General features: G+C 29.1%; 1 protein-coding gene across 1 annotated transcript in view; it reads right to left on the bottom strand.

Moving 5' to 3' along the window:
- LOC122523219 overlaps positions 1-24,868 on the bottom strand; it is a 78,159-nt gene extending 53,291 nt beyond the window's left edge. Inside the window, 2 exon segments of the mRNA XM_043644875.1 lie at positions 23,546-23,737; positions 24,497-24,868. The gene's annotated coding sequence lies outside the window, so the exon portion shown is untranslated.
- Positions 24,869-25,297: the final 429 nt, after the last annotated feature.

Genomic DNA, 25,297 nt, shown 5'->3' on the forward strand with positions numbered 1-25,297 from the left:
TTTTTGTAACGAACAACTCGCGAGCACGTGTGGAATGAAAAAAAAGAAGGGGGAAGGAAAGAGGAAAGGGAAAGAGAAAAAGAGAAAAAAAATCAACGAAACGAATGGAATTGGTAAGGAAAAAGAAAAGTGAAAATCTGGTCTTTTTTTCTTTTTTTTTTTTTAGTGTAGTGTGGAAATTATTTTTTCTTTTCCCCTTTTCCTTCGGAAAATTCTGCGTGCCCGGGAAAAAAGTAGAAAAAGAATGAATTCGTTTTGTTTTCGACCAGATAAAATAACACTTTCTCTAAACAATGTGATCATCTGAAAAGAAAAGAAAAAAAAAAAGGAATTTTGGTCACGTTGAAATTTCTAATGAAAATTGTTTATATAGGATGAAATATTTTCTTATAGAGAAAGAAGAAAAGATTTACTATTGTCTCGACTACGAATATTGTAAAGGATTGAGGTATATCAGCTTAGAAAGTAAGAGAATTTATGGTGGAAACCATAGCCCGTGCTCATTGTTCAAATTCTTTATTTCGAGATAAGAAATGAAATGCGAACGATCAAAAGAAAAATGTTATTTGCATTTTTAATATTGTAGAATATTCGAAAAAGAAAAAGAAAATTGGGATTTTATAATAGATACAAATTTCAAAGGATAATATAATAAAAAGTAAAAAAAGAACAAAAAAAAAACCGAAATAAAAATGAAAGTAAAACTATTTGAATACTTTAGGCCCACTATTTATATTACTCCTATAATAATTAATAAGGATATATAAATATTTTAAAGAACAATCTATAAAAGAACTTTGAACTAAACCCCTTATTGCAATAATTATTAGAAAATGATTCTTCCCCTTCACATTTTAAGATTGATTTTATTACTGTATTTATATATAATACATAGTAGATGATTTTGTAAATAAAAACGTTAAAAAATTCAATGATGCGACGAAAAGTCAATATTTTTATAAAAATAGTAATGTATTCTACTAATACTTTGTAATAATTATTAGAAAATTATTCTTATCTTAGGATTTCGAAATTAATGTTATTTGGTGTATTTAAAATTCAACGATACGACAAAAAGTTAATTTTTTTTAAGGATAGGTGTATTCTCTATATACTACATGTTTCCTACTCTGTATTACTTATAATAATTAATGGGAATATATAAATATTTAAATATAGTAAAGTAAATATAAAAATATATAAATATTTAAAAGGACTTATTAAGGATTTAAAAGGAATATATAAATATTTTAAAGGACAATCTAAAAGAACTTTGAACTAAAACCCCTTATTGTAATAATTATTAGAAAATTATTCTTATCTTCGGATTTCGAAATTAATATTATTTGGTGTATTCATATACATAATAGATAGTTGATTATGTAAATAAAAACATTAAAAAATTCAACGATACGACGAAAAGTCAATATTTTTCTAAAAATCTGAATACATTCTACTAATACTTTTTAATAATTATTAGAAAATTATTCTTATCTTCGGATTTCGAAATTAATATTATTGGTGTATTTATACATAGTAGATAGTTGATTTTGTAAATAAAAACATTAAAAAATTCAACGATAGGACGAAAAGTCAATATTTTTTTAAAATAGTAATGTATTCTACTAATACTTTGTAATAATTATTAGAAAATTATTCTATCTTCGGATTTCGAAATTAATGTTATTTGGTGTATTTATATACATAGTAGATAGTTGATTTTTTAAATAAAAACGTTAAAAATTCAACGATACCACGAAAAGTCAATATTTTTCTAAAAATCTGAATGTATTCTACTAATACTTTGTAATAATTATTAAAAAATTATCTTATCTTCGGATTTCGAAATTAATGTTATTTGGTGTATTATATACATAGTAGATAGTTGATTTTGTAAATAAAAACGTTAAAAAATTCAACGATACGACGAAAAATTAATTTTTCTAAAAATCTGAATGCATTCTACTAATACTTTGTAATAATTATTAGAAAATTATTCTTATCTTCGGATTTCGAAATTAATATTATTTAGTGTATTCATATACATAGTAGATAGTTGATTTTGTAAATAAAAACGTTAAAAAATTCAACGATACGACGAAAAGTCGATATTTTTCTAAAAATCTGAATACATTCTACTAATACTTTGTAATAATTATTAGAAAATTATTCTTATCTTAAGATTTCGAAATTAATATTATTTGGTGTATTCATATAAATAGTAGATAGTTGATTTTGTAAGTAAAAACGTTAAAAAATTCAATAATACAACAAAAAGTCAATATTTTTCTAAAATCTGAATGTATTCTACTAATACTTTGTAATATTATTAAAAAATTATTCTTATCTTCGGATTTCGAAATTAATATATTTGGTGTATTTATGTACAGTAGATAGTTGATTTTGTAAATAAAAAACATTAAAAATTCAACGATAGGACGAAAAATCAATATTTTTCTAAAAATGGTAATATTCTACTAATATTTCGTAATAATTATTAGAAAATTATTCTTATCTTCGGATTTCGAAATTAATATTATTTGGTGTATTTATACATAGTAAATAGTTGATTTTGTAAATAAAAACGTTAAAAAATTCAACGATACGACGAAAAGTCAATATTTTTCTAAAAATCTGAATGCATTCTACTAACTTTATAATAATTATTAGAAAATTATTCTTATCTCCGGATTTCGAAATTAATGTTATTTGGTGTATTTATATACATAGTAGATACTTGATTTTGTAAGTAAAAACGTTAAAAAATTTAATAATACAACAAAAAGTCAATATTTTTCTAAAAATGGGAATGTATTCTACTAATACTTTGTAATAATTATTAGAAAATTATTCTTATCTTAAGATTTCGAAATTAATATTATTTGGTGTATTTATATACATAGTAGATAGTTGATTTTGTAAATAAAAACGTTAAAAAATTCAACAATACAACAAAAAGTCAATATTTTTCTAAAAATCTGAATGTATTCTACTAATACTACATGTTTCGACTTTTACGTATGTTTCTGTATATGGAATGAAGAAGATAGATAGAGATAGTGTATGTGTATAGGAATAAAAAGAAAATTCGAACACGCGGGAACAATTTGCCACAGTTTCGCTTTTGTACTAACGCATTTCCACAGCGTACTTCTCCTTTCGGTATCACTGTAAATTCGTGTTTTATTCGCGAATTTTCAGTAGAGAGAACCACTACGTATTCACCTTCAGTAATACTTCAACACAACCAAACCGTATGTTGTCGAACGCTTTGATCTTTTGCATCTGACAGAGAGCAAAAGCTCTCGATTTTCAAAATCCTCAGCGAAATCTCCAATCGCAAACAAATCTACAAATCGATAACAGTATCAACATTTTGTTTTATTCTCTTTCTTTGCTGTAAACAAAATTTTTGTCCACTCAATCTTTTTGATCAATCAACTCTTGTAAATCGACGTTCCTCTTACTTTTTTTTTTCTTTTTTTACACAACCGTAAAAGTATCATTCGTTAACGGGCAAATGTTTTGTTGTAGATTGTTCGAAACGCGTGACAAAAAAGATTCTTCGGTGATTTTAAATATCAATTAATCTTTGTCCAAGAGATTTTTTATTTATCCTTTCGGAGAAATAAAATTAGTTTAAAAAACGCTGATTAATATTTAAAGTCGCGTTAAAAGCGTTAAACATTGACTCGCCTAGTAGAATATATTTAGCACAAATTTAAAAACAATTTAGTAGAATTATCATCTGTTGTGTTATAGATATCATGAGTCATATTAAAATAATAAAAAAAAAAATAGTAATTAAATCATCAACAACCGTAGAAGAAACTCGATCTCGAACGACACGCGCGTTCGACATTATAATTTTATCAAATTGTAAAGAAGAAGAAAAAAGTACAAACGTTAATTTTTATTCGTCGGAATTATTAAAATCGTAGACTTGAATATTTCGTAAAAATCGTAAAAATAAATTTCTTCGATCGATCGTAAAAAGAAACGAAACGAAAAAAAAAAAAAAAGGAGAGATAGGAAGAAACGTGACCGGATACCATACGTACTTACTCATAAATTAAACTGAAATGAAAATCCGTATGAATTTTAACGAGAGTTGTTGGTAGTGGTGTTGGTGGTGGTGGTGGGTTAGGGCCTTTTTCCAAGATAGTAGAAGAGTTTTTCGTACGAACGTACACCCGCCCGAATAAATACAATTTTCCAAACGAACTTTTCACGATGAACTACTACGGTTTAGTATACCTATACCTACGCTTTCGGGGCAGAGCTCGTGGAACTTAAAATATCGAGCTGCACACCGATGATGGCGCCGGAACTCGTGGAACGTGTGTAAACGACTAAACGTGTAGATATATCTATATCTATATGTATACGTGCTACGTACATATACATATGTATATACGTATACGTGTGTATATGTATGTGTTATATGTGTGTTACATGAGAGAGAGAAAGAGAGAAAATATGTGTATACTCTGTGTGTGTATGTAATAGTATATACACGTAGCCACAAACCACATATATGTGTATATAGTAGACACACACATATGAGTCATATCGAAGAGAGAGAGAGAGAGAGAGAGATAGACTGGAAATAGAAGCTTATGTTAGACTTTATTCAGACTAGTATTCCACCCTCTGAGGAAAGGATGGAATTTCCAGCAGGTGAAAAAAGAAAAAAAAAGCAGAAAAAGAAAGAAAAAAAAAAGTAGAAATGCTGGTCCACCTTGAATTTCGAACTTCAAAACTCCTACTGCTTTGAGTAAGAATCTTCCTCTCCTTCGCGTTTCTTACTTTCTAAATGTAAGGATAATATTAAAATGATTTCTAACGCGTTTGATCGGTGTTTTCTTTTTTCTTTTTTTTTTTTCATTTTTTTTTTGTTATTTTTAAACGAGAAAATATAAATTCGATAACTTTAAACGACGACCCATGGGATAATATACGTAGTATATTTATAGTTAGTTATAAAGGAGTATTTATAATACTATTGTCAATTTATATTAACACAATCAATATACTATATCTTCTAATACGATATTTATACAATTTTTATACTTCGTAGATATATTGAGGATTATTTAAGTTTTAAAAATTCATATAAATTTCATATAAATTTCATCCTAAACGACGTATAATTATTTTGTTTCTTGATTGCACCACGTTATTATTATCTTTACGGTAATTAAAAGAAAAAAGAAAAAAACACTACTACTTCGCAGATCGAAAAACAAGAAGATTCTAACTCATCAGACCTGAAAATATTTATTCCTAAAAATGTAACATAATTATTAACGAAATCTTTATACTTTTCTATTAACCATTTAAAAAATCGTACATCATGGAAAGAATTTTATCAATATTTTATTTTCAAACATTGATTGTAAAAAATAGAAAAAGACAAAATTAACGATTGGCCAATAATATCATTGACTCGATAATTGCCATGTTAATTATGGTTTCTTTTTATAATTATTTTTGTTGTTTCCTTTTCTTTTTTATTGTATCTCATTTATATCGATTTAAATAAACTATGTATAGAAAAAGATATATATATATATATTGCACATTTATTATGTCGCGTGTAATAAAAAAAATAAATACGAATTTTTTTGAAATCTCGGTTAAAGGTCAATGATTCAAAGCAAACGTTCTCGAGGGTCATAGATTTAGCCTTTTCGATCAAGTTGATTAGATAAACGCGATGCAGACGGAACGTTATGCGTTTCGTTCATAGTAATATATTGTCATATCTATTTCATTCTGTATTTTCGTGAGAAATTCTCATTTTCATTATGTAATACAATATTGTACGAAAGTGACATGAGATCAAATTTAATAAAACAATGTACATACAACAACTGCATAGAAATATTCATACAAAATATTGTATATATACAATATATGTATAAATTATAATATTTAAATATATATATTCAATATAATATTAATAAATTTATAATTAAATAATAATATTAAATATATTATTAATAAATAAAAGAAAAAATTATATATTGACATTACTTTGTAAAATGACAAACTAAACCTTGAAATAATTATACTAACATATTTAAATATATAAAAGAATAGAATTACATACTACAATTAGATAATATAAAAATTCACGATAAATGAGTTAAGTTAAAGTATGCAATTAAAATTTGACACAATACAATAATAATAAAATGTAACATAAGTTCATACGAAAAAACTTGATTTATCTCAATATGAAACTCGTTAATACGTAGTATATAACTATTTGTTGAGATATACTGTATATGTGTGTGTATATAATTACATATAGATTGAGTTGTAAATTCGTACGTATTCCATTTGGAAGAACGATTTTTTTTTGGTGTTATTTCAAATGGTGGGAAAAAAAAGGATATATTATGGAACAAGTACAAATATATATATATATATACACACATGCATATATATATTTATATATCGTATATTAACTTGATCATTGCAAAACAACTCGTTAGACCATATGCAGTTAACGCTTTTAGCATTGAACGCGCCTTTGTTGTCCTGCGCTGAAACGAACTGTGTTCGTAAACAAGGAATCGATAATAGCATAAGGGAGAGAGAGAGAGAGAGGATAGTAGTTAGTGGTAGTGTGGTAGTGATAAGGGGGTGGGGGAAACAAAGGTGATACGATGAATACAATTGAACGAAAGTTTCTCGTGCGAGTCGTACCTATGGATGCTCGATTTCATTTTCTTCTTTTACAAACTTCCTATTATATATATATATATAAGAAGCATTTACTGAAGGTAACTTAGCGTTACATTCTTTGTAGTGACATAGGAAATACTACGAATGACTTTTTCCGGTATTATTAAAGCAAGCATTTTAACGAAGCGAATTTAATTAACGTTTAAAAGGATGTCGCGAAATATTTTTTTTTTTATAACAACTAAAATTAATCCTAGTCGAAGGAAAAGAAAAAGAAAGACATCTGCTATTTTTAATGTTTCATTATTCAATTTTGAACGAAAACAAAGAAAAAATAATAATAAAAGTTATACTTTTTCATTCGATTCGCGTATTTTTATCTATTTCTTCCTAAACACTCTTCCCCCCACCCCTCCTCCTGCATCTCCAACATTTAATTTTTCACTTCGATTTGAATACGTAATGAAAATAATTTCGTTGTATACGTGCTCGTTATATAACGCGCTGTTTTAATTGACAAATTTAAAATCTCGGCGACAAAAATAAAAGCAAAAGAAAATAATAATAATAATAATTAGTTCGTACGACAAAAGAAATTGTTCCTACAATCATGCTAAAAACTTTATCACCGATCAACGTAATATAATATAATAAAATACATTATTATTAGATTTGATAAAAATACGAATTAAAATAGTACTTTTTGTTTTTTTTTGGGTAAAATATTGTGATCAACTTAATCTAACTTACCGATCAACGTAATATAATATAATAAATACACATTATTACTCGATTTGATAAAAATACGAATTAAAATAGTACTTTTTGTTTTTTTTTTTTGGTAAAATATTGTGATCAACGTAATCCAACATCAACGTATATTCTGTCTCTATCTTTTACTGGTTTTTTTCTTCTTTTTGTTTTATCCGTTTCTTTCCCCTTTGGTAAATAATACATCATTAACGGAACATCGTGAAAGCGTGAGTGCGATAGATGATAGTGCGAATCAAGAAGCTTCTATTTTTAAACAAAACGCCACGTCGAGTGAGAAAGAGAGAGAGAGAGAGAAGAAAGAGAGACCTCGTAGGAGAGCTCTTTGTTTTATAGACGTGGAAAGGAAGCCTTACGTGCAAACGTGGCATGAATGGAAGCCATCGTCGATGTCTGCTTCGGATCATCGCACCAAAGTCTACGTCTGTCTACAGTCTAGGAACATTAAATAAAAAAAAAAAGAAAGAAAGGAAGGAATCTAGCTTTTGAAACATTGTTAATTACTCAGCTAGCAAATCTCAACGTAAGACGTTTATTTGACGAATCATTCATACTTTATTAGTCAATATTTGTCATGTTTATTTTAACGTTAAATTTGTTCGAGAAAAACAAGAAAATAAGAATATAAAAAAGAAAATTGTAAGAAAATTTTATAAAGAAATTATCGAAACTATGATAAATCAATTGAACGTGGTTTTATTATTTCAAATATTATTTATATTATATTAAATGAAACGTATAATTTATTATTGATCTTTTTATATTATACAATTGGAAAAAGTAAACTAATAATTCGATAATAGTTTCATTTTTTAAGTTTTATCAGTGTGAGAGACAATTTTAAATAGTATTCATTATAATACTCGTTGTTTTAAATAAATTATTTATGAATAGTATTATAAAGGAAGAACGAGATATAATTTTATTATCAAATATCCAATGAAAATAAAGCTAATCATTTAATTTCATTTATATTCCTCAAACAAAATGTAATCATCTCAAATTCATATCATTAATAACTTGATTCAATGATTTATATATTAAATATAGGCTCAACTTTAATACCATTTTGGTCTTTTCTTTTGTATTTGTTTAAACATGAAACACGAAATTAGGTTAACAAAGATTTAAATAATTCTCAAAGGATAGATTGATGCAACCAATCAACGTAGATCGTAGATAATAGCAATTTAAGGAACCTTCTGTCAAAAATATAACGACTTCTCAATAGTTAGAACAATGTTCTAATACAAAATCGTATTTCTTTATGCTTTTTGGAAACGAACCAAAATCCAGTTGGCAACGTTTAACTAGTTTAATAAATCTCTCTCTCTCTCTCTTTCTTTCTCTCTTTCTTTCTATATCTTCTATTCTCTAAGTTAAAGGTTTAAGTTCTGACTAAAATGTAAAGTTTACTATACCATTTTAAAAAACCTGGAAAAAAACGAGTAGTATAATATATTCGTATGGTAAACCTAATTCCTTCTTTTTTTTTACTTCCTTTAACACAATTACAAAATCAATGTCTTCAGAAACGTTAAAGACAAAATATATATTCGACAAAACATTTTTATCATGGTCAAATGCATAATGCATATTATCAAAGGTATTAGAGATTAAAAAAATAAAATGTATTTATATTTTTAGATATCATTAACACTCAGATCTAATAATAAATTATATTTAACAATTAAAAGTTTAGTTTCTTATAATATAATTTCCATGTGACGCAAGATTCAAAAGAATAATCAATACGCAAATTAACATTACATTATTTTACATTAATATTGACAAATGCATATATTCATCAATAGCAGAGTCAAATAGGGTTAATGATATTAATATATTATAATTAATTATATTATAATTAAAGTATAATACTGTAGTTAAAAAAAAAGTAAAAGTTTAGAATAAGACTGATGTAACGAGACGTGTGTTTATTAAAGAAAAATGATTGAAAGGAAAATTTGCAAAAGTTTGTAAGCAAACGACAGGCTGGCTCGTGAGTTGTTCTTCTGACGGGAATCGTAGCAAACATGGCACGGATATTCTGCTTACTCGTCAGTATAGGGCAAAATGTTATCTTTCAAAGCGTTGCTCTCGCCATAACGAGGCTTCCTCGTCACGTAACGAAAGTACACGATGTATGTAACATATATACATACACATATCTACATATACTTATATATACTTCCACCTATATACATAAATATATATAGATACATATGTATATGCACTAGATGTTATACATCAACAATAATTCACACACGTTGGGATGATGGCATTTCAAAATCGGTTAAACGATATTTACGAGTTCAAATGAATATCCTTTCGAAAAACAAATTAGTTAAATTGATCTTCATTACGTGAGAAATATCGATTATCCGTTTTAATTGTGTTGAGTTTATACATAAAAAGTTATCTCAATGGGAGAGAATATTTAACTTTAAATTACGAATCATTTTTTGTTTTCTCATTGCGAGAAGAATTAAAAAATACAAACAATTGATAACAAAATTTGCATTATTCGTAAAATGTTAACAAACGATACAAAAAAAAAAATATATATATATATATACGAGTATGAGCAGTAGTTTAAAATAAAAATCAAATCAAATTCTTAATCATAGATCTAATTGATTGATTTAAATCTAATGATCGATTAAATTTCATTTCCGTATAATAAAACAATATATAAATTAGTCACGCGTTCGTTGTCGTTAATAATACCTAATGTTAATATAAAAAAAAAGTAAAAGAAAGGATAGAGAAAAAAGAAAAGAAGGTAATAAAAAACGAAACATGAAAATTGAATAATATAACACACGACATATAAAACGCATTCGTCATATTCATCATAGTTCGAATATATAATTAAAGTTTATGAGAGAATAATGTAGAAGAACGTGTGGTAACCGTTATCTTTATACATATAATAATATATTTCAAAACGATAAACACGATGATAGTTTAGCACCTGCTGCTTTCCTTAACATATTCCGATGATCATTCGATCGTACGTATACTTACGTACCGTGTCTAAGGTTTCAGTTACCGGACAAGGTCGTAAGAATGCGACATAGTGAAAACATGATTAATGCGCTTCTCCTTCTTGTCGAGATGATTAATACCGATATACATATTCGTCGACGTTTACGACGTGTAAGCGGAATTTGGAAAAGGTTTTGAAGGGATGAGAGTCACGTAGAAACGTAATACTGCATCATACGTAAATATACATATACACACATATATATATATATCTATAAATACGTATACACACACGTTAGATACGTTTAAGTACTTATATATATTATAGTATATATACATTTGTACGCATATACGAGAAAGGCATTAAGTTTTCGAAGCACATAAATCACGATGATTCTCGTAAAAGGGTGGACTTTTGAAAATGATACATACATATATATATATATATATATTATTTTATTATATATATTATATTTATTATATATATTATTATATATATATGTATGTATGTATTTTACATGCATTTTATTGAAAAAAAAATTTGTTTTTTCCTATACTCTTAAAATGATTTTATTTATTTATAATATATTCTTTTCAACGTTACTTAAATAGTAATTTAATATTCTATAGGATACCAAATGTTCAATGGTTAGGAAAAGTCTATAAAAAGTCTTATTTCCGACTTTGTCTAAAGGCGTATTGCATTGTTGACAATGCCTAGGAATTGCTAGCAATGGCGGATTTCCGACTTTGACGGTAACGTATATATATATATATTCACATATATATTATATATCGTGAAAAGAGAATAACACATTTAAGGAATCGTGAACATATTTTACTAAGATCACGTTTGTGATATTACGAATTACGAATAACTATGTTGATAATCGTGACGATAATAATCGTTGGAAATATGTATTACAAACTTCGTTCGAGAAAATATATGCAAGTAATATACATATTTCTATTTATAGTGTAACGTGTTTTTTAAACGTCTATAACTGATCTATTAACGTACTATTAACGAACTAAAAAAACGAAAGAAGAAAAAAAAAATTAAGCAAGTCCGATACGTTAAGTAAGTCATCATTACAAAACAGTTTTAAAACATTTAAAAATGGCCGAATACAATATATATATATATATAAAAACTCGTATTACTTTTGCATTAAAATACGCGAAGAAACTTTTAACTCAACTTATTTTACAATTTGAAATATTTCATCCTATTTATAACCGTAAAGTATCAATAAATAATTTATACAAATTTTAATCGATGAGATATCTTCCATACGTATATAAAAGGGGCGAGGGGGTGAAGGAAAAACTAGAATCCGTCCAAAGTACGAAACAAAAAAGGAAAACAACAAGTTTTGGATGGAAAGACGATATAAAAGTGCCCAGACCAATAAGAGTTGCTCGTTTCACGATGCAACACTCGCATGCATCACGAAATTAATATAACGGGGCGTTGTACTTCGTTATAAATGCTACTACCACCGTGTATATATGCGTCCACTCTACGGTTTTACCCTCTTAATCCCTCTACCACCCCTTCTTTTCTTATTCCACCCCTATTCGATTCGTTCGTCTCATGATTTCATTACGAGTATTCTTTTTCTTTCTTTTTCTTTTTCTATTTCTATTTCTATTCTTTTTCTATTCTATTCTTTTTTTATTCTATTCTATTCTATTCTCTTCTCTTTCCCTGCCCATCCCCTCCTCATCCCACCCTCTTTTTCTTTTATCGATTTTGCGATCTAATTTACGGCCTAATATTAATTACGATTCTGTTATACGTTAATTTCCATATTAATTTAAATAACAATAGAATCTACCCTTTCGTATACGTATCTACGCGTAATTTATATCCTTATTTACTCGTTGATGCGAAGTATTGTTTGATAAAATTTGAATGTTTCGTTAAATTACGTCATTTCTCAATCCCCCTCCTTTTAACAGTCCCCCTTTCGAATTGTTTTCCTGACTATAAAAGATATTTATATAATGTTAAATCAACAAATGTCGATTCTTTAATACGTATTAACACAATGAATGTAAACTTATTCCTATAATATTCAACGTTCCATCAAAAATCACTAACTGACATTTATGTTAATCTCTGTATTATCGTTCGTCAAAATAAAATATTAAAAATAGTATAATTTAAGTTTTCGTATAAAGAAACAATGGCTGGGTAAATTCAAACGAAAGAAGTTTTTTTATCGAAAAGAAAAAAATGAAACTACAAAATTAGTAACTTTTGGTTGAACACAGACGATATTATATAAATAAATAATAAACACAAACAGATGTACGTCAAATTGAAATGGAAAGAAAAAAAAACAAAAGAAAATTAAAACTAAAGTATGTGACTTTAATTTCTCCATTTAACTATCGACGATAAATATCGATAGACGATTATATTATGTAAAATAAATTATTATTTATTGTTTTGTAATAATTTTCAACGCATTAACGACATACATATATAATAATAATTATCAAGTTGATAAGTTTATTTGAATACAATCGAAAAGACCTCGTATCATATAATAAAAAAAAAGAAAAAAATGCATCAGAAATATCCTGAGTCATTCATACTTGAATACGTTTTGCTAATTACTCAAGAGTCCACGAATTGTTCATTTTTTCTTCCTCGATTATTTAACGATCGGTAATATTATTAAAAATCGGATTGAATTTAGTCAGTAAAATCAATTGCATAATCTCAATTGTCGTGTTAGCATAACTAAACGCTTCGATAGAGAAATCACAGAGAATCAGATAAATTATCTAATATTAATCGTAGTAAAAAAAAAAAAAAGAATTAAAAACAAAAAATTCATTATAAATAAGAAGCAAAAAAAGAAAACGTGATTTTTAAATAACTCGACGTTAGATGAATAATGCGAGAAAACGTATGAGAAAAGAATATTTTTTTACCATAAAAATTCAACGATCGATCATTCCTTCGGTTATTTTTTGTTATCAAACGTACGATCAAATCATGTTTTATAAGTATATCTCTACGCTTTTCTTAAGAATTACACGCCTAACTTATGATTTATGTATAATATATATATATGTGTGTGAACCTATTCACAAATACATATGGACTCGTGTATCATTATACTAAAATCCTTTCTCACTGTTCGTTTCTACTTATTTTTCACTTCATTTTATTCCAACCCGTTTTGTTTTACTACAGCAAAAGGGAAATAAAGGGAGGTAACGCAAAATACGAAATTTTTTTTCTCGTAAATATATATACATACATACATAAATACATATATGCATATATATATATATATATACACCATCGAAAAATCCTGTTCGAGAAATCTCGATTCAGAGATGGAAGGTAAAAAATAAATAAAAAGAGAAAGAAAGATAGAGAAAGAGTAAAAGAAAAGAAAGAAAAGACCAAAGGTTCTAGTTTTCTTTTGGATAGGTACAAGGTTGGTAAAAAAAAAATAAGGTTTTCTTGTTAAATAATATAAAAATGTATGGTACAATATAGAGTTATGAAATTGTACGTTTGGGTTAGAACGAGACAGACAAGTGGATTAAAAAAGAGAAAGATAGAAGTGTTGTCTAATTTCACGAATTTCTTCTTTTCCTTCGTATCAACGATCGTATCGAACCCTACGGTATCCACCAATGCGGCTGATCGAACGCAGGACGAAGGGAAACTAGAGAGAGAAAGAGAGAGATGTAAGGTACGATCAATAATTCACGCTCTTCCGTTCCCCCATATCACCATTTATACGGCTCTGACCTTTCCAAGCTGTTTCCTGCATACATGCATACGTTTGAAAAATTTCTCCGAGGTTACACGATTTTCCACAAAGTGGAATTACCTCTAAGAACATTATTTCACGAGATTTCGTTAACTATTTTGTCCCTTTTCTTACGTTTGATCGGATCGATAAATCAAAAATATCTTTTTGATTTTTAAAATTATATATATTAATTAATTAATAATTATATATATACATACACAAGTGGAATTACCTCTAAGAACATTATTTCACGAGATTTCGTTAACTATTTTGTCCCTTTTCTTCCTTTTGATCGGATCGATAAATAAAAATATCTATTCGATTTTTAAAATATTATATATGTGAGATGCGAGCACCTCCAAGTCAAACTTAAGTAGGCATTCGTGGGGAGATTGGACGGTGGGCCCTGGATAGCTCAATGGTTAAAGAGCAGTCGCCCGGAAATAGAAAGCGGAAGATCCGGGTTCGAGTCCCGGTCCAGTCAATTATTTTCACGAATCCCTACATATATTAATTAATTAATAATTATATATATATATACATACACAAGTGGAATTACCTCTAAGAACATTATTTCACGAGATTTCGTTAACTATTTTGTCCCTTTTATTCCGTTTGATCGGATCGATAAATCAAAAATATCTATTCGATTTTTAAAATATTATATATTAATTAATTAATAATTATATATATATATATATATACATAATATTATAGGCGTTACAGACAAATAATAATCATCTGACTATAATATAAATTTGTTCTCCTTATATTTTAATGAAGAATTTTATTCGAAAATAAAATCTATTAAAATCGAGAACGATAATGGTCATCATTAAAAAATTTGACGATGATTCAACGCGGTATTATTTAATGGTATGTAAATATGCTAGTAAAACACGTTGATTAACATTATTAACATACTAAATCTATCGGTCTGAATATATTCATCACGTTAAGAATGAATGAATTAAAAAGAGAAAGAAAGAGAGATAATGATTATCATCAATTATGATAAATTCAGCATTTAAGAAGATCATAAACGTAACACAGGCAACCGCGAAAAGTATAATGAATTCGATGTTATAATAGTAAAGAATCTCTTTCGTGGTTCGTTCCGATAAAACGTCATTTTATTGAGCAAGTTAATATGTATCGTTACGGTAGGAAACACGCGAAAACGCGAATATTATTTTAAATCCGAAACATTTCGCTTTAACGCGTGAATACGAATATAAATGTGTATATAATACACGTATATAATAAATTTTCTCTCATACAAAAGTGAATTGCTAAAGTGCTAATTAAATTTTCTCTAACTTCAAATCGAGAATTAGTTGAATTAACCGTTAGGATTTTGATCGTTCAACGTTTTAACTTTCACGTCTAGCGACGAATTTTTCTTCGATTCGTAACAGTTTTAGTTTCTGACGTGAAATTTTACAAACTTTAAATTCTATCGATTCGAATGTTTATTTGACAATATTTCTTTTCTTTTTTTTTTCTCATATTTTTATCTTCCTCGTTTATAAAAAGAAACGAAAAAAGAACAAAAAAAAAATTTAAAAATGCGTCTTCCGCAATAAAATTATTTTCATACTCTCTTACCTTATTATTATTATTATTATTATTATTATTCCTATAATTGGCTATTTTTCCTTACTTATTTCATTGCTCGATAAGGATAACGAGAAGAACGATTAAAGTAATTTTAATCGAAAAAATTCAACGATGTATATCTATATATAATATTTATAAAAATAACAGAAGAGAGCATTTTTATGCAAAATCAAGCTTAAAAGTTTTATCGATTTTCAACGCACGATAAGGAAAAAAATATATAAATACTATTAAATACTCGCATAAATAAATAAATAATTATATATAGAAACAATGCATATATCACTACTACAATGATGTAAAAAACAGACCGATTATATTCGCTCAGAATTTAATTGTTTTCCTCGTAATCGCGAGTGTACTTCTGTTGATCGTGCTTATCTTACCAAGTCGGATAAGATTTATCAAGACGGAATGATCTATCGTTATTCCTTAAAATTCAAAATAATACTTTCCAACAATGATAAAATATTATACGAATAAAAACTTATTTTGACGTAACAATTTACTTATAAAAAATCAATTATCCAAAACAAACCAAAAACAAAAAAAAACGTTAACGAATCTTTTTTAATACAAAAAAAAAAAAACTAACATCGCGAATTATATATCGATAATACCTAATCGATTAAATTTTAATAAGAATAAGAAAAACAAGAAACAACGAACAAAAAAAAAGAACACAATTTTTCCATCGCTTGCGCGTCTAATCAAAACGAATTGGGGGAGAACAAACGAGAACAAAAAAAAAAAATAAAAAAAAAATAAAAATAAGAAAGAAAAAAATTCTCGCGCTACCTTTTTTCGCGCTATTTCTCTATTTTTTTTTTTTTTTTTCTTTATTTCTTAACGGAACGACGAGAACGACCATGGAGATCGCCTTAAGCTTTTTCCACGGTATATACACGGTGACCCACTTAAGCCGGCAGCAACGAACAAGACTCGACGCCGTCGCGTTAAACTGCCCGAAGAACTTTATCTCTCTCTCTCCCCCCTCCCCCCTCTCAACCCCCTCTCTCTCTCTCTTTTCTCTCTCCTCCTCTCCTCTCCCTCTTCCGTCTTTCCCCTCGACACCCTTCCTTCCCACTCCTTCTTCCTATCTTTCAGTCTCTTCGTCTTTAACGCTGCCCGACCATCTATTTCATCCCTTTGACGATGATAGACAAAAGATAGGGGGGCAACAGGGGGGTGGGTGGCGAGCGTGAAGGGATCCCCAGTGAAACAAACAAACGAAACAAAATCTAACAATAAGAAAACAACGGGGGTGTGGGAAACGGGAAAAAGGAGAAAAAATAAAAGAATGAAAGAGAAAAGCAGGTGGATTTGATAATACAGAAATGTAGGTGTTTTCTTTTTTCCCTACCCCCCCCCCAGCCTCATTCTCCGCAAAAAACGTATAATAATTCTTTTTATTCTGTTTACATATGAAAGATATATGAAATTGTGTAGAATGTCGAAGATGCACACATGGTCGGTTGTCCAACACAACGTATAAAATATAATTTATAATAAATTTGTAATATATTATAAATAATAATATAAATATATCGATGAAAGACCTGATTATGTGGGTTTTATTGTTGCATATGAATATTTCGGACACGTGCGTCAAGCGAGTGATGCGAATCTTGACATTATTACCGATTTCGATCTTAATACGGTATAATAATGTGTATTTATATATATTTTTTCTTTTCTTTTTTTCTCTTTTTATTATTTAATCGAACATATTTTTTTCTTTTGTTAATAATAAAATTGCACAGGCGAAAGAAATGATCATAAATCAATGGGGACATTTATAAGAAAATGCAAATGGTAGAGTATTGTTCTGATGACAATAATCGATTGAATATTTTAATATCGTCGATGCGTCCGTTAATCGACGCGCGTTTAATCGCAAATGATTGAAAAGATAAATGGTTTTTCTTTTTATTTTTATTTTTATTTTATATATATATATTTTTTATTCTTTTATTTATATATATATATACAAAAATAAAAATAAAATATAAGAAGCTATAAATTTCAAAAAAAAATTATATTATATTAATAATCTATTAGAATATAGAATTAAATTATTATTATTATTATTATTATTATTATTATTATTATTATATATATATATATAAGATGAGATTTATATACGGAAATTGATGATTGTAAACATTTAAATACAAAATTTTATTATAATTCAAATCATTGACGATTTTTTGTTGTTGTTGTCAATCATTACATATGATTTTGAATGAAAATTATTTGAAAAAAGAAAGAAGAGACAAAAATTTGCAATCCAAATGACGTTAAAAGAAAATTTGTTTAAAAATGCATCCATACATTTGGCGGTGATGATTGTATTAAAAGTGGAGAAATAAGATAGGAAATAAGTTGCAAATGAGACGAAGATAAGAAGAGAAGAAGCGAAAAGAAAAAGAAAGAAAAATTGTAGCAAGTAGAAACGAACGAAAGCGTAGTACACTACTTCGATTTTCACCTAACTGAGTTGCGGCCGGTCTGCGCCGCCGTACCCGGTCATATCGATTAAATAATCCTATAACATTTCCAGGGCGTTATACGATTTGTTAACGTCGACTGTACGAGACTGTAGAGAAAATTTTGGGGGATAAAATTATCACCTTTAATGCCGTATAAAAAAATAAACCCCCTCCCCTCCACCCCGTTAAAAAAAAAAAACATTCTCCACGAGCGTTTGTTTTAATTAACAAATTAATTAATGTTTATGATAATGCAGCAAACGTAATCCTTAGAACGAGTGGTAAACCAATAAAAAAAAAAAAGAAGGCTTGCTTTATAAACGTCGCGATTTATTTTTTTGTAACTTTAAAACATGTGTATAAAAAATATATGTTTTGTCGAATTTTATGTTTCGAATTTATTCGTCTTATTTCTTTATATTTTTGTTGGAAAATATTTTCGAAGCAATATATGCTAATAAATTTTTTTTATACAAATTTCAAATAACACAGAGACAGTATTGTTTCACGGTCAATCATATTGTATCGTTTTTCATTAAACGAAAGGAAAACAAATTGAAAGAGAGAGAGAGAGATAGATTGTTATAAAAAAAGATTTAATAAAAATGATAACATGTTCATTAAAGTAAAAAATCATCTATGAGATATTTATTGTTTGTCTCTTTCTTTCATTGTTCCTACTCATATCTTAAAGAAAAGAAAGAACGGATCAAGGAGAGTATTTTATTCATTTTTTTTCTTTTGGGCCCACCTTTCCTTTAGTCCCGCTACCTATATCTACACATCTACGCACTCTCACACAAACAATCGATACCTACAAAAACTGGCGGTCCCTGTTTTATTGTTAGACGAGAGAAAGAGAAAAGTGGTTCTCAACCGATATCCGAAAATACAAAGAAGCTTCATTTGATATAATTTTTCGATTAAATCCGAATCATCCACTTTCTAGATTTAACGATCTATCCATTTGTTTATATTTATATATTTATAGAAAATTATATATTACGATATATACTATATTATATTTTTACACAGTCCACATCTATTTTCGTCTGTATTCATTTATTCATTGAAAATTACATTACGATATACACTATTATTTTTTTACACACACACGTTCAACGAATTAAACTTGATTATTCTATCATTCCATAAAATTACCACGATTCCTTGGAACCCGGAAAATCCAAGTATTTATCAATCGTATGGATCATGTTTAATGATAAAGGAAATATATATGCATATTCGTATGTTTTAAATCGACAGTTAAATATGCAACAAAGCTATCATTACTATTTACGACGTAAGAATATAACTGAAGTTAAATATATCTAACTAACACAACGCACATATATTATAACGTACAATGTATAGGTACTATCCGTATACACAATGTACATATAAATATACTCGTTAAAAAAACACTTTTAATAATAATAATTATCAGAACATTATCACAGAACATTCATCTTATTATCCGATCACAATTAATTTCATAATTTAAGGAAGGAACAAACAAACGAAAAATGCCATCCAATCCGTCCGTCAGGTTTTATATACCAGAGAGATTCTATCTGTGACATTACATAAGTCGTCATAAATCTAATATACCAAGAGAACAACACACAGTCTGTCGTATTTCTATCATTGCTGCATAACCTGTATATAGGTGAATTAGTTCGATATCTCGTAACTCGAAAAATATATAATTCGTGTCATAAATATGATGAATATTTTTTATATAAATTCAATGAAAATAAACGAGAATATACAATTTTTTTTATTTTTATTTTTTAAATAAATCATCCTTAGATCGTAGTCGTATATATCATTTTTCACGATTATTATCCGTACGATAAGAAAATGACGATAATTTGCGATAACATTTGGTTATACGACAGAAAAAAGGGGGGAATTTTTTCATTGAAAAAAATTTAACGATAGATCAATCGAGAGAAAATGATCGATTTTCCTAAAGGGTTCGACTTCGATGAGACTAATTAGGATGCATCGCGATTTCCTCAGTGGTTTCTCGATCCATTAACCTACCAAATATTTGATGAAGAATAATTACCACGGTTGAATGACCATCGACCATTCAAAGGAAGACAGACTAGTCCTAGATTCTCCTTCCTTTAAAGAGATTACAAACGATTTCATTTCGATGAGATAGTTAATCGTTTTCGAGAAAAATATTATAGATACGTAATATATATTATGATTTATTATCGCGATACGATGATCATGAAAAACTCGTGTAAATCGCATTATTTCTCTTACGTTATTATTATTTTAATTTTTAAATTACATAAAAAAGAAAATTAATTCGTTGTAGAATAAATGTAATTACTTTTTCTAAATTCTTATCATTATAACAAACAAACAAATTATATATCTATAATGTTAAATCTGTTAAATTATATTATAACGATAAATATCTGACTTATTAGACCACTTTCATAATCACTGGCTCATATATGATGTATGCGTTGCAACACATTGCAAGGTAAACATTTAAATACTAATGCAATAGAATACAACACAACCAACCAACCGACTATTTTATTTCCTAGAAAATATATTAACAAAAGATTCTCTCTCTCTCTCACACATCATTTGTTAACCAATACTTGTTTCTCAACAGCGTAACAAAAAGAAAAGAAAAGAAAAGAAAAGAATAAATTAATGAAAGTATCAAAAATAGTAAAATAATTTCTAGTTTGTACAATCTAAATAAATCTAAATTAAGAATTTTCTCTTAAGATTAATTTCTATTATCCGATCTATAACAAGATACGATAAAACGATGATTATAATTTGTTCGTAAAATAAAGTTTAATAACAGTCATTCTAATGGTCGTAAAAGTTAATAAAGTATTAACCGCGATGATACCATATGGATTCACTCTCATAACACGTATTACAACGTCCAAATAAAGAAACTACAAAAAAATAATTCTTATCGGCAAAGTCGAACGGAAGTCGATTGAACCTTACGATTTCCTTTTCTCACTTGCTCGTCCTCACTGAGTTACGTTACGGGCAACGCCCGCATTAACGCACCGTCGCCCTGTAAAGAAATTCGCGTGATCTCGAAAGAGAGAGATAGATAGATAAATAGATAGACAGAGAAAAAGAGACAGAAACAGAGACAGAGAGAGAGAGAGAGAGAGAGAGAGAGAAACGATGATAACGAATAGAGAGATAGAAAGAAGAATATAAAGAATATATATATATATAAATGTATGTAAATATATATACACATGAACTACACACACATAAAATGTACATAAACTGCATACACATACGTACATATATATATATATGAATGTTATACATATATGTATATATGTAAATGTATATATGGATATTCATCTATTATATGCATATTTATATGATTATATACAGTGTATATACATACGTGTATGCATGTATATATATATATATATATATAGAAACGTAACATATGAGCACATATACAAGTATGTATGTATGTATGTATGTATCTATATATGTAGTGTGTATAATATATATATATATATATATATATATATATATATATATATATATAAATATATAGTACAAGGGACAAAAGTCATGAAAAAGAAATAGGGAAAATATAGAAAAGCCATCGACGTCTCTCTTTCGTGAGAAGAGAACACGAAAGAGAAAAAATGAGAGAGAAAGAGAGAGAGGGTGGGTAGGGGGCAGAGGGGTAAAGGGGGGAGAGAGAGAGAGAGAGAGAGAGAAGATCGGATCGTTGCCGTCGGGAAGAGATTGCCGACTCCATGTTAGCGTTGACTCGAGCGAGTCTCTTTATTGCGCAGCAACGACCTCGACGGATTTTGCCGAATTTCCACGTCCTATCTTTTTTTTTCTTTTATTTTGTGTTCTACTTTCATTTCGGAAGGATGAAAAATCATGAGAGAAATAGCGAAAAATGATAGAGAAATGATAGAGATGGAGGTGGAAAGTCAGAGAGAGAAGAAAGAAAAAAAAGAGAGAAACAGACATACAGACAGACGGATACTAAGAGAGAGAAAGAGAGAGAGAGAGAGAAAGAGAGAGAGAGATAGAGATGTCGAGGACAACGATGACGACGATGACGATCAGACGATTGCAAAGATTTTTCTTTTTATTTCCACGTAATACCCGACGTCCTCCATTTTCTTTTTCCGTGTCTCTCTTGCGCTCGCGACCATAACCTACATCTTGTTACATCGTTTCTTACATTTATTACTTAGATACTTTATATGTGTAATGAGTATATTATATATTATGTGTATGTATATATATTATGTATGTATGTATCCTATATATTATTGTATATATGTATATGTATATGAAGTATTATGTGATACGTATGGTTATGTATATACATATATGTGTCGATATAATAGCATATATTATTGAATAGAAGGACGGATATTTATGATCATTAGTTGATTATACGAAAAAATCGATTGATCGATCTAGATCGATATGTAAGTTTTAATGATGATCTAGACGGTATTATGAATTACAAAGATTTTTGTAATAGTGAATAGATTCGAATAATTCGTAAGAAGTTGAGATCGTTATCTGACGATCGGATGAAAGAAATACGAGAAAGATAGAAAGAAATAGGAAGAGTAAGTAAGAAAGAGAGAGAGAGAGAGAGAGACAGGTCTGCTTTTGGTCGAGGTCTTCAACCAGGTCCGCGTGTGGTACCTAAAAAAAACTTTCGTATTGCGATAGTTGAGAAGGCATGAGAGGATGTCGTTGCATCGTCATGCGACTCGTAAGTAGTACTGGAAGTAACAACGACGACGACGACGACGACGAAATATGATTACGAATACGACAAGAGCGAATAAAAACACACACACACACACACATACACACGCACACAAAAGTAGGGAATTTCAAAAAGTAAGAAGAAAAATTCGAATAATTGTTTCGAAATCGTTATATAAATTGTATCACCAATGATCGTCGTTGCGATCGTTGAAATGAAATCCGGGATTAAAAAAAAAGAAGAGTATTTAGTAAGATCATAGAACTAACTATAAATCCTTTTAATTTGGATCGATTCGGATAAAACAAGATAGATTTGTGTTGGAAAAGGTTAAATGATTCTTCAAAAGTAATATTTGTAATATTTAAATACCCAAGTATGTGTTTGGTTGATCCGTTTAATTTACTTACAGCATACACGTACAAACGACGACGACGACGACGATGACGACGACAACGTTGTCGGTCGGAATAAGTTGACGAAAGAATCGACGGTAGTAGTATAACGACAGAGGACGAGAACGACGATAGCAAATAGTAACAGTAGTCGCATGTCACGACGATAGCAGTCACGGTCACAGTCACGTAGTCTACGACGAGAAACTATCGCGACAAGATGCGCGTTATTGGACGGTGTAACACATACCCACAGGGCAACACACTCCTCATCATATCATCATCATCATCATCACTGTGTCACAGCTGGATAAGGGAAAAAAAGGGATAGAAAGGAAAGGAAGGATGGAAAAAGATAGTGAGAGATATATCAAGAGAAAGGAAGAGAAATCGAGAAGAAAGGGATACGCAACCACACACACACGCGCGCGCTAGCATACATACACACACACACACATATATATATATACACACACGTACAAGAGAGAGAGAGAGAGAGAGAGAGAGAGAGAGAGAGGCAAGCAAACAACAAACAAACCAACTATTTAGCGGCTGCGTTGTATATCCCAAAAGGAAGAAAAACAAAATAAGAGGAAAAAGTCTTCTGGAACAACTTATGTCTCCCGGGAAAGTGATAATCGGTAGTGTGTGAGAGCAGCAGCAGCAACATACACAGACGTATAGAGACATATAATGAAAAAGAGAGAAAGAGAGAGAGGGAGAGAGAGTGAGAGAGAAAGATAGTGTTAAGGGGGTCAGGAGGGGTGATGGATAAAAAGGGAGGTGGAAAAAAAAGGAATGGAAAAATAAAAAACAAGAAGAGACGGCAAAAGGCTTGGCTCGTCTCCTCTTCTCTTGGATTTTCCTTTTTTCCTTCTTCTTTTCCTCCTCTTCGAATCCTCCTCCACCACCTTCAACACCGCCTCCTCCTCCTCAACCTCCTCTGACTCCTTCTCTTTCGTTTACCTTAGCTTCTTCTTGTTCTTCTTCTTCTCAACGATGATCCAGTCGGTCTTTCAAATAAACATTCAATGATTTTCATCACTTCTATCCGTGTATTTTTCAATGACAACGACGACGACGACGACTGTGGTGGTGATGACGATAAGATGACGATGACGATGACAATGACGTTGACGTTAATCGTTGACGTTGACGTTGACGTTAATGACGGCAAGTAGAAGAAGCGCGTCACTTTCCAATAAATTTTCTATTGCGATAGAAAACCGAGGGACACCGACGGATGACAATCGTACACAAAACTCACGTATCTTTTTTTTTATATTATTTTCTTTCGGAAATAAAAAGAAAAGGAAGGAGAAAAAGGAAGAATAGAGAAGGAACAGACAAATATATTAATTTATGTCTCTCTGTTTATAAAATTGAGAGATAGAGAAAGAAATAGAGAGAGAGAGAGAGAAAGAGAGAGAAAGAGAGAGAGAGAGAGAGAAAGAAAGAGAGAAAGAGAGAAAGAAAGAAAGAAAAAAAGATAGTGATAGACAGACAGACAAGTGGTGAGAGTAAGAAAGAGAAGAAGAATAGATAGATAGATAGAGAGAGAGAGAAAAAGATCGAAAGAGATAGAAGAGACGGTGCGCGGAGAGCAGCGGGGAGCAACCGCGCTCCTTCTGGCTTTCTATCTCTTCTGTAGTGATTCGGTGCAATCGAGTTTTCTGACTGAACGCTTGGATCTCGTCGAGCCGTGCCCCGTGAGCCAGCACTCTACCAACCGAATACTCACCTATAACAAAAGTTACTAGATTTTAG

Source organism: Polistes fuscatus, unplaced genomic scaffold (genome assembly GCF_010416935.1).
Source record: "Polistes fuscatus isolate 324 unplaced genomic scaffold, CU_Pfus_HIC Scaffold6, whole genome shotgun sequence".
NCBI lineage: Eukaryota > Metazoa > Arthropoda > Insecta > Hymenoptera > Vespidae > Polistes > Polistes fuscatus.